The 12,159-nt window shown below is 39.9% G+C and overlaps 2 pseudogenes across 1 annotated transcript; both read right to left on the minus strand.

Moving 5' to 3' along the window:
• Positions 1-660: 660 nt before the first annotated feature.
• LOC145490420 (uncharacterized) lies at positions 661-8,363 on the minus strand (annotated as a pseudogene). Its single transcript, XR_014049699.1, has 5 exons — positions 8,264-8,363; positions 3,106-4,003; positions 2,880-3,041; positions 1,190-1,420; positions 661-734 (listed from the first exon to the last, which is right to left on the minus strand). The product of XR_014049699.1 is annotated as an uncharacterized LOC145490420 (transcript).
• LOC145490728 (uncharacterized) lies at positions 7,194-8,306 on the minus strand (annotated as a pseudogene).
• Positions 8,364-12,159: the final 3,796 nt, after the last annotated feature.

A 12,159-nucleotide genomic window follows, 5' to 3' on the forward strand; every position in this document is an offset into this window, starting at 1 on the left:
AAATTATGCGCAGTAACGATGCGGAATGCAAATGTGAGGAATGACCTTAAACAGTTGGGAAATTAAAGCCTGCAAAAAACTCAGGCCTGAACGGCATTCGAACCCATGACCTTTGCAATACTGGTCCAGTGCTCTACCAACTGAGCTATTAGGCCAACTGGGAGCTGGTCACATTGTGAGTTCGTAATATACCCGTAGATGAGGAAGAATACAAGTGAATATATGAAAGGCCACATATTTGGACTGCCGAGAGAGATATGATGATTCAGGCTATTTACTTACAAATTTCCTTTTTTCTTCGATTTAGTAGAGTAAAATTCCTTTAAAATTCAAGTGTCGCGAAAATGGCATCGGAAGGGACGCTTCGTGACATACCCTCTCTGTTTTGCAGTGTGATTTAAAAAGTTGCTCGATACATTTAGACACATATATTAATAATGATCTCGTATGATACATGTAGGGAAATATTCAAACAGCTTTCATGCAAATATAAATAGGCTTATGATCACTGTAGTAAGACTCCAGGGTACCTGCTGATTGCACACATTGTGGTACGTTGGTATAAACTCGATCTATCTGTGTACGGTAGTCAGTAGTAAACTGGTTAATCAACTGAGTGTATCCTTCGTCTGTTATAGGATATTTTTTTCGAGCCTTTTGTTATGAATTTGCCTGCATTAGATCAATATTGAAATCCCCAAGCATTACAGTCGGAATTGTAGGTTCTATTAAACCTGAGTTGTAAAGATGAGTAAAGCGTCAATTAACTGTGAAATTGTAACTTTAGTTTTCGAGCGATAGATACCAATGACATGAATATTTAGAATAGGTTGGCTTAACACCATAACAGTGATTTCCAAATTATTAAAGTTATTTAATGTGTTGCCTTGACAACGGTGACAACGGTGAATAGTCTTGGCAGCAGCGGGTCTAAGTGGAAATTGGCGCCGGAGAATTTGGACGTGACTTTTTTTTATTGACTCGAAATTGTCTTGTTACTTCCAATACTGGTGTCTGATTTCTATTTATAGATGCCGGCCTTGTACAAATGTGCATTTTCTCTATGCTGGTTTCTGCCTATGTTAGGGAGTGGAAACAAGGCCCAAATAATACTTGGTCTGGTGGAATTTTCAACTCTGTAATCTATGTGTAGTCTGTAGTCTCTGTATGTCTATGGCACACTCTGTACCATTGGTGAGTTCGTCAGTCACATCAATATTAGTTGTCAAGTCATATTTTGCTGCAGTTGCTACTGACACTAGCAAATATAAACCCATTGTTGTCTTTGTTCGATCATCTGGGAGTTTGGTTTTTATTTGTCTCTTGAGATCATCAGAAATGTCCCCGACTATAATGTCCATAGCCTTAATCTGAGCTTTATCAGCTTTAGAGAGAGTGTACAGAGCACTGTTATGAGCATCTACAGTACGGATGCACTTGTAGTAAATAAATGTGCCATGTTCATAGGGTAATTACCTTGTCCAGGCCTTACATTCAGAAGTCTTTGTTTCAAAATGGTCATATCATGTTCAGAATTCTTTGTCATCTTTTTGTCTCATTAATTTCTGTCAACTCAAAGAGGGTGAAGTACTCTGTCCAAATGTTAGTTGCAAATTTATTATAGCCAGATTGGAAATTTTCAAAGATCCATTTATCAAAAACTGGCTTAAGCTGGAAAAAATCTCCAACAGTTACCAAGCTTAGTCCACCAAATGGTTCACTGATTAGTTCCCATAATTAACCGCGCGGCCATGGGCCGAGCGCGGTTCTAGGTTTACCCGTGGTTTATTTTTTTTTTTTTGTCGGTGACCAGACGCAGACCTCCGCTCGGCCAAATTTTGAGTCACGCAACGTGTGATGTTTTTGTGCCAGAAGCTGTTAAAACATAAATACACGGACAATTTTACAGATATTGTTTTCTTTTTTGTGGATAAAATATATTTTCCTTTCGTTTTATTAAAGCGTTGGATTTAAAGGGAATAATAAATACGCTAAAAAAAGGTATTACGTCAGCCATGGAATGCGTTGACGTTGCAGCTTTCACTTTCGCTACGTGACAAATAAGATCGTGTTTACTTTGCAAGTTTATTTCGCCAGAAGCGACGTTCATTAATTTATTTGTAATTTTGCGAGTATTTCTTGTGGTTTTAGGCAAATGAAGTAAATTCTTTGGCTGTTTCGTCGCAGCCAGTTCATAGATCGGAAGGAAAATTAAATATTTGCAAGCCAAGCAAAGAACTTGTCAGAACGTGCAAGGATTACGTCATTGGTAGGGAAATAACCACCGTACTAAAGATAGCCGTGAATAACGCAATTCTTGAACTATGTAACTTGTGTGACTTCTTTGCTAGCCCTTTACTCAAGGGAAAAAACAATTTAATTTAATTGTGACTTTTAAGAAAGAAAGCTGTTGTTAATAGTGTTCGTATCTTCATGCCATACATATCCCGAAGAAAGTTCCAGATTAAGACTATTACGTCATCGGAGATTTCACACCGGTTACGACTGATGGTGCAATAATACAGTTTGTGTTGATCAAGTAATGTGGTGTCTACAGTAATCAATGAATCATCAAGGATTGCTTTAGAATGTACACTGCGTTGCGACTGTAGTGCTAAGAAAGCAGTTAAATTTTAAAAGCGCGGTTACAAGATCTAACAGATCTTCTTGTTTATTGTAATCTTAAGTTCAAAAACAGGTTGAACATGCCACTTCCAACCATAGAAATCTCATCACTGAAAATCACCCTAAGTTTGTTCATTTTGTTCTAGTGGTATTCAGTCTGTCACTTTCCAGTGCACAATACTCAAAACCTCTATTGGCAGGTATCTTAAAAGCAGCATGTGGTGTATTTCCTTTAATATTCAATGCTACTTTACCAGTAGGGGCAGTCTTGACCATTTTCACATCGTCTGGATTTTCCCCAGCGATACTATTTAGAAATCTGATCAGAGCTTCATACAATGCATTTGTAACAGTACTTTTGCCAACTCCAGCACCTCCGCTTAAGAACAATCTTAGAGGGTCATCTTTTGTTTTAACTGAAAGTAAGACATGATAAAAAAAACTGTCTTTGTGTTTCATTCAAAGTGCGGACAAGTCTACGATAATCGTCATCGGACATGAGCTTTACGACAAGTTCTTCCTGATCATTTGTTAAATAATTATAACTTGTGGGGAAAATGCCAATATCATCAAGCAAATCATACTGGTTATGTTGCTTGTTTTTGCCGGGGTCAAAGCAACCAAATAGTTCACTAGGCTTGTCTTTAACAGCACAGTCTACTGTCCTGCTGATTGACATGCTCTACATTTGGAGCGACATTTTCACAGTTGTCACATTTAGCATTATTCATTTCCTCCATTGCTTTATCTAGTATTTCTGAATGGTATTCATACTGATGCCTATTACTGATACCTTCATCCTTAACCTGCTCAAATCTCTGTTGGTAAGTTTGACATTTTTTTTATCAAATCTTTGCTTTCCGTCCGCCATGGTGTATAAAGCATAAGTTGCTCTCTATAATGCTTTTCTAGGTCCTTATCTTTATGGTACCTAACATATCGGATAACTTTAGCCTTCTTTCGTTTTACTAGTTTCGTGACCCCTTTCAGTTTGTATTCATTTAGTTCACCTTCTGGGTCAGTAATATTAGTATCATTTGGGTCATCATCATTGCTTTCCTCAAAATTAGTCTCCGGAAGAAAATCACCAGAAGTTGTGAGTGATGACTCACTAGAATTTGTGACATCCTGTGTGTCCTTAACACACTGAAACCATGCGACAAAGTCAGCAAGGCAAAATTTTTCTAAATGTTTTGGTCTCCGTTGATACCGCTTTACTATGTTATCAGATTCTATGTCATGTCAATTATCAGGTAACTCTTTCAGCTTTTCCAGTTTCTTTATTAAGAATGTTCTTTCATCTGGAGGTGAGGTGCTTATAAACTGAACATCACGAGATGATCGTTGAAACATACTAGCAAAAGTATGGCTTTCACTGCTTTCCCCCAGATTTTCAGGATGCACTTATACCCAAGGCATAGTGATAACCTACAGTTACAGGTTAAGTTTAACAACTGGTTTTCTAATCCTTTGAGATCTTCGCAAAACTGTAGGTGCACTACTTACAACTAAAGGAGATACAACAGTATCCTCGTTTTCAGGCAGATCTACATGTGGTTCAGAAGTACTATCGAGAGGATTCACATTATCATCATTTATTTTCTGACCACTTGATTCAGGCAGCACAACATCTGGCTCACTGACATCATCTAGTACATTACCATGTGCTCTTATCATGTGATCAGTGTGTACATATCTGGTTTTGTGTCCTGTCCTAACTACATAGGTTCTGGGCCCACAAACTTTAATTATAGTGCCTGGAATCCACTTATCAGTCTTAGAATTAGCCCTCGAGTTTCGTACCCGCACCCTGTCATTTCGTACAAAGGATCTTTCCCTCTTACATTTCAAATCCTTAAACATTTTCTGTTTCTCTTGCTTATTCACTACAACTTGTGCCAGATTAGGCTTAATCAGACTTAACCTTGTTCTTACGCGACGCTTCACCATCAACTCAGCGGGGGTCACACCAGTTGTACCGTGAGGGGTTGTGCGATACCGAAATAGAAAGTCAGCAAGTCTGTGTTTCATAGAGATGCCCTTTTTACCCTCAAGCACTTGTTTAACTAAAGCATCCTTAACAACTCTCACAGACCTCTCCGCTGCCCCATTAATATTAGATTGAGGGTGATAGGGTGGAACCAACGTTTGCTTGATGCCGTTTTTGCGCATGAATTCGGCAAATTCAGTGGACGTAAACTGTGGTCCGTTGTCAGACACCACCTCTCCTGGTAAACCATGAGTAGCAAAAATTAAACGGAGCTCATCAGTAGTCCGTTCAGTAGTTGTAGAGCTCATATGTTTCACTTCAATCCACTTTGAGTGGCTATCGATTACTACAAGGAAGTAATCATTACCCTTCTGACAGAAAGCAATATGGATCCGTTGAAATGGTCTAGTTGGCCACTTCCATGGGATCAGGGGTGCACTGGGTGGGGCATTTCTAACATTTTGGCATACTGTACATACTCTCACTGCTTCCTCAATTTCCTGATCCATTTTTGGCCACCAAATGCATGTACGAGCAATTGCTTTCATACCACATATACCAGGGTGTTCCTAATGCAACTGCCCCAGCATTTTGGCCCTAAAGATTGGTGGAATAATAACCCTAGAGCCCCAAAGGACACAATCCTGTTCACAGGACAGCTCATTTCTTCTATTATGAGAGGGTTTGAGGGTCTCGTCAGGGCACCGTTCTGGCCAACCTGACATTACAAATTGATGTACCTTACCAAGTACAGGATCTACAAGGGTTGCCTTTCCTATATCTTCTGCATTGATTGGAAAATCATCATCAATTACACTCACACTGTAGACCACACCCTCACTTCCCACTGTGGAGTCCTCATGTGGTAGCCTTGAGAGAGCATCACAGTTGGCATGGTCTTCAGATCTTTTGTATTCAATCTCATAGTCATACGCTGAAAGTACTAGAGCCCACCTCTGCATCAGATCTGCTACTAGTGTGGGGATAGCGGATTTGGGATTGAAAATTGCCAACAATGGTTTGTGATCAGTGATCAGGGTAAATCTACGCCCATACAAAAACTGGTGAAATTTTTTCACACCAAAAACAATTGATAATGCTTCACGCTCAATTTGTGCATAGTTCCTTTCACTTGAACTGAGTGTCCGAGAGGCATAGGCTATTGGCCCCTCCTGGCCATCATCCATCACATGGCTAATAAATGCTCCAATTTCATAGCTGGACGTATCACAAGTAAGTCTCAGTTCACGGTCCCCATCGTAATGCACCAACAGTGCATCACTGGTGAGACCTTGTTTACAAGCTTCGTATGCTTGCTGACACTCTTTTGTCCATGTCCACTGGACACCCTTTTTGAGGAGCTCATGTAATGGTGCTAGTGTGGTTGCTAAATCTGGTAGAAATGGGTGATAGTATTGGACCATGTCCAAAAAAATCTCAACTCACTGACGTTTTGTGGTGCTGGTGCCCTTTTTACAGCATCCACTTTTTCCTCAACTGGATGCAAACCTCCGGCATCTATCTTCAAACCCAAATAGACAACTTCCCTCTTCAGAAATTCACACTTTGCCATTTTCAAATGCAGTTTATATTCATGCAACCTCTCCAATACCTCGGCCAGGATTTTGATATTCTCCTGCCAACTGACACCACCTATAAGAATGGCATCCTGCTTACACACACATTTTTCTACTCCTTGCAAAATCATGTCCATTTTAGCTTGGAATATTTTAGGTGCTGATTTAACCCCGTATGGTAATTTGGTGTAGGAATAGAGTCCCTTATGTGTGCTAATTGTCAGGTACTCACGACTTGCTTTGTCCACACTTAGCTGAGCATATGCATGCAACAAATCAAGTTTGCTGAAAAATTTTGATCCCGAGAGGGCAGTATACCAGTCCTGTTGGGTGGGAAGGGGATACGGCTCATCTTCAACAGTTGATGGTTACTTTGTAGTCCCCACAAATTCTAACCGATTTGTCAGCTTTTGGCACAACTACTATTGGGCTTGCCCAGTCTGATCTGTCAGTTTTAACGATTACCCCATTTTTCTCTAATTTATCCAACTCCTTTTCAACTTCATCGTTTAGTGCATATGGAACCCTACGTGGCTTAATAAATATGGGCTTTGCACCATCTTTCATGATGATGTGTGCTTCCAACCCTTTCATGCCCTCATAGCTATCTTTGAACAACTCACTGTGTTTAACTAGTAAACCATCAAGTTGACTTTTGGCACTTTCCAACTCGGATCATGTTAAACTAAATATTTCACCCCACTCAAGCCTTATATGGTTTAACCAATTTCTCCCAGCAAAGTAGGCTTCTTCTCATAATCAGCTACAATAATTGGCAATGTATATTCTGGCCCTTGTACACTACATCACACAGCATTTCACCACACACTGTAAGGATTTCACCCGTATAGGTTTTCAATTCAACTTTTGATGGACGAAGTGGAAAATTACTGAATTTCTGAGAATGTGTGCTCTTACTCATTATTGAGTAATCAGCTGCAGTGTCTACTTCCATTGCACATGGTGAGCCATTTATGGTCGTTTCTACAGTATAACTTTTGTTGGTAGGATTATCTGTACCAACTGCATACACGGAATAGATACCTAACTTGTCATTATCATCACAACCTTCTGTGTTTGATTCTAACACAATATGAACATTACCTTTCGCTCCTGGTTGTTTTGTTTTCATGCTAGACTCAACATCTTTACCGCGACAAACTGATGCAGGGTGACCTTCTTTGCTACGTTTGTAGCATTTTGCTGACTTAAATTTACACTTAGGTGCAGCATGCTTACCACCACACCGATAACATGAGGGTTCCTTAGTGTTTACAGTTTCCAGTTTATTTACTATGCCTTGGCTGTCATCACTTGCACTGGCAGGACGGAATTCTTGGGTGTTCTTCTCTGCCATCTCCATGGACTTTGCAATCTGGCACGCTTTCTCAAAAGAAAGATCCTCGGTGTTCAAAAGTTTATTCTGTATTTTGGGATTGTTCAATCCACACACAAAACGGTTTCTCAGAGCCCGGTTGAGAAACTCCCCATAGTTACAATGAATCGATAAATTCTTCAAGGCCACAATAAAGTCACTGATGGATTCGTCTTGTTTTTGATAGCGAGTTCCAAAATGAAAACTCTCTGCTACCTCCAATGGCGCTGGATTGTAATGTTTCTCTAATGCTTTGACAATGTCAGCAAAAGGAGTGTCTTTTGGTTTCACTGGTGCCAGCAGATTGCTCAGGGTAGAATATGCTTCGGGTCCAATCTCAGTCAGAAAGATAGCACGTTTTCTATTTGCAACTTCGAGGTTGGCTTCCTCTTTACCCTCGCCTGTTTCTTCCATGATATTAATTGCCATGAAGAACATTTCCATTCTTTCCACATAGGAACGAAAGGTCCCTCGCTCAGGCCGGCTAAACTCGCCAACACGACCAAACAGTCCAATTCCCGCCATTTTGATAGTACGTGCTCAAACTTTGATCAAGTTGCCTCGGTCGAAAACAAACCTTTTTCCTCACACAGAGAGAATCAAAACTTCACTGGATTTCATGCGTCTTCGTGCATGTAGAGTATCCCATTCTCGTCGCCAAAATGAAACATACTAGCAAAAGTATGGCTTGGTGACATAACAACACAAGTTCACGAGGCTTGCTCAACACAACAACTTTACTCTCTAAGCATCTTGAGTAATACAACAGCTTAACACAACTTCCGATTACGAATATATTACAATCGTCTTAGAGGAATTTGTAATAAAAGATAAACCGCTTCTTGAGCACTGATTTCAACTGCACTGAGAACTTTGTTTCTGATATGTCGAACTCTATTTGTAATGTTTTTATTACCTGCCTTTGCTTCTTCGGACGCTTTTTCTAGAAGTCTGCTCATACCTTGCTGGCCTTTTGTAATGTACGACAGTGTGTATGTAGCACATGCATAAGGGTCTAACACATATTGTATGTCCATGTTTGCTTTCCACGCTTGGAGTAAGTGAGCGTTGTAACTGTTAATCCTTATTTCTGATGGTGATCTTTTAAGAAATAACGTATCACGCTTAATGTGTTCCTGATAGTTAAGAGATAACTTTCTTCAGTTAATCCCAATTTTTTCAGGAAATCTTCAATGCTTATATCTTCACCATATTTGGCACACTGTTTTGTTTTTTAATGATTGCCTTTTCCACAAAACAATAGTTTGAACATCTTTGTTACACAAGGGGGGGGGGGGGGGGTGTATTCTACAAAGTTTTCAATGGGGAGGCTAGGCTCCATCTCAAGGTCCATTACCCCTTACCCTTTTGTACCATTTTGATAGAAAAGCCACCTCTTTTGTAGACCTTTCATTGGAAAAGATTACAAACCTATTTAAGAATACTGCATCCCTTTTCTATTCCCTTGGAAAGAAGTTAATAAACAATATTGCAGAATCTCCTCATTCTGGCTGAGGAGAGTAAATGCCAGCTTTTCAACAACATTTTAGAATCAGAAGAATGTAAATCCTTAAACGACAGATTTCTCTACCCTTTCATACACCTCAACTTGTGAAATAACTATCATTTTATAATTACATGTATACCTGAAGACTGAAAAAGGTATTCATTTTGAGGTGCGCCTCCAGAGGCCTTATAGGTCATTACAGGGAGTATTAATTAATATTCCCACATACACAAGTCAGGAACTCTTGACAAGAAGTGATGAAAGCTGACCTTGAGACAGGTCTGAGCCAGCTTCTTCAGTTTTTGAGCACAAACTTGTTGCTCTATGTCAACTTCTAGCACGGAACCTCTTTGCTGATCAGGTCTGCGTTCACAGACACTAGCTAGCATCACTCTCACAACACTAACACTACCAGTGTCACTAGCTAACAGTCTGATTCTTTAGTTCCACGCACCATGCTTCACTGTCAGACATGACTTCATTAACTTATAAAATTTACCAGCCTGGCAGTGTCACTGTTGCGATTGCCTGTTCCCCCCACTTCTGATAATGGCTAGGTGTAGGGGCATGAAATTTCACTACTGTTCACGAATAGTTTGTCTTTTTAAAAGATGGCATATTGAAAGAGTGATAAATTAAAATTAAACTCTATAAGAGAGAATTGTCAGAATTGCTAGTGTTCTCACATTCCCTTAGGGATTGAAATGTCTTGATGTAAGATTATATAGGGAAAGCTCACTGAAAAATAATGCAAAATGTATGAGTAACCTTTCAAAATGAGTTGCCAATATGACAGGGATTAAAAGGTAATGAACTTGGTCTGCAAACAGGGCAAATGAGAAGGTTTGAAGAAATTAAAGGTGCATTCTTCACCTCATGGGATGGGGGGGGGGGGGGTGGGTGGTATTGGAACTTAGTTTTGCTGACATTTAATACTGCTGAAACGGAAAAATAAATTTGATTATAACTGAAGATGTCCAAATTACTGAATCGCCGTTAAAACTATCCTATTGCTTACTTTTTAAGGGATTCACGGCCTGCCTTTAACGAAGCGTTCATCAGTTAAGGGAGTGCTTAGGGAACACATGTTTAAGGTTCTTAACCAATCGTAACATATTTTATGGTGTCAGTTTGAGTCATATGCAAAAAACGAATTTGTGTTAGTGTCGATCGGCAAGAAAGTTCCGCAAAGCGCGTTATGTGTGTGGGTCTATTCTTGAAGTGATACGATTTACAGCTCTCAAGTACAAATACTCTCGAGTGTTTGGCAACGGTAAATTTGAAAAAATGCGCTTCTGTTAATTAGGTTCCCTCACGTCTAGAAAACTGTCATTGCACTTTTCTGTTAGTGTAATGCCTACCTAGGAGAATAGGATATTTGAATTGAGTGCAACTTACCTAGAATTCATTATTTTCACGCAAACGATGACTCCTGTGGAATTCAGCGACGAAGAAATGACCACATTTAGTAAAAAACACGCCTTTAAAACAGCGTGTTTTTGAGTAAATAATTGCCTTCAAACAAATTGATATGACGAGAAAGAAGACAAAATTTAGTTTATCGTGGCCAAATAAAACGTGAAAAATATCCGGCCGATTGCGAAAAATTGCCATTTTACTTACTGAGAGAACGATTATGCCACATTGAAATTTGATTTTGCCGCTCAGCTCGCAACCTCGTCCCCAGGCTCTCTCTTCTCTGCCTCCCTTGACCGTTGGAAGAAAGACCCTGGTTGCAGCTGGTCACGTGCCCAGCCAGAATCTGGGTGGTAAAAAAATATCTGTTAGGCGGGTGGGGTGGCAGAGTGTTTTGAGGAGGCACATATTTCTTAATATATAATTCCAAATCGATGTATCCCATACGAAATTGATTTATGTTATTTTAAATTTGTAATATATAGATTTAGCCGAGTCTAAAAGCGGACCTCCAAAGTTACTTATTTGGATGTTGTCAATAATTATAATCTAACATGTCCAACCATGCTTCTGGTCCAACATTTAAGGCAAATTTTGGACGACTTTGTAGTTTCGACTGCGTTGGATTACATTGTAATGCAAATGAGAAAGCTAAACATTAAATTAAAAGGGCTATTGGACTGAATTGTATGCACTAAATAAATCGATGTATAAGAAAACAGACAGGGGTTTGTGTTGGACACATTCCTCGTGCGTGTGGCACCGTGGATGCCACCTTGATGGGGAATCCCGAACCATCGAGTTTGCATTCGAGTTCGAGTTCGAGTTTGATTCGAGTTAGACTTCGAGTTGGACTTCGAGTTGAAGATCGAGTGAGACTAAGTTTTTTTAGCTTTTACAACTTTACCTCCTCCCACTGTTTCATTTTGTTTGGCAAGTTTAAAGAAGTGCTTGAAAGGAAAATCTTTGGGCATCTGGTGTGTGTAAGTAGCTTATACACGTAACACGGCGCGAGCTCTTGCGTCATTTTTTACTCCCTTAGCAACGTTCGAGAAATCCGTCCATGGGCCCTTAAAGATGGCTTATAATGTGTGCGGTGTGCTGTTGCAGGTTTGGTTGACAAGTTGATTCAAGTTAATTCAAGTTTGTTCATGTATTGTTTCAATTCATTAGAAGTACAACGGAAGTACAATGCGCACATTGTTTGATGACCTCTTCCGTGGTTGAATAATAAAATTTTAGTCATGATGTTATGTCAATGACCTTGCTCTCCATGAGTTCTCGTAGCTCAGTTGATAGAGCACCCGCCCGGTGTTCGGGAGGTCATGGGTTCGATTCCCTTGGGGGACTCAGAATTTTCCTGTCCCACGCTCGTGTCATGTTGATTAATTCACCTTCACATTTCATTACCGAGCTTAAAATTCACCATCTTTATTAACTTATCACTACTCACGATGACTTCGATAGCGTTGATCCTAGCAGTATGCAGGGCACCTGTCATATATGAACTCAGTTAAATGACCTTGCTCTCCATGAGTTCTCGTAGCTCAGTGGATAGAGCGCCCGCCCGGTGTTCGGGAGGTCATGGGTTCGATTCCCTTCGGCGACTCAGAATTTTCCTTTGTCCCACGCTCGTGTCATGTCGATTAATTCACCTTCACATTTCATT

Source organism: Orbicella franksi, chromosome 6, assembly GCF_964199315.1.
Source record: "Orbicella franksi chromosome 6, jaOrbFran1.1, whole genome shotgun sequence".
Classification (NCBI taxonomy): Eukaryota; Metazoa; Cnidaria; class Anthozoa; order Scleractinia; family Merulinidae; genus Orbicella; species Orbicella franksi.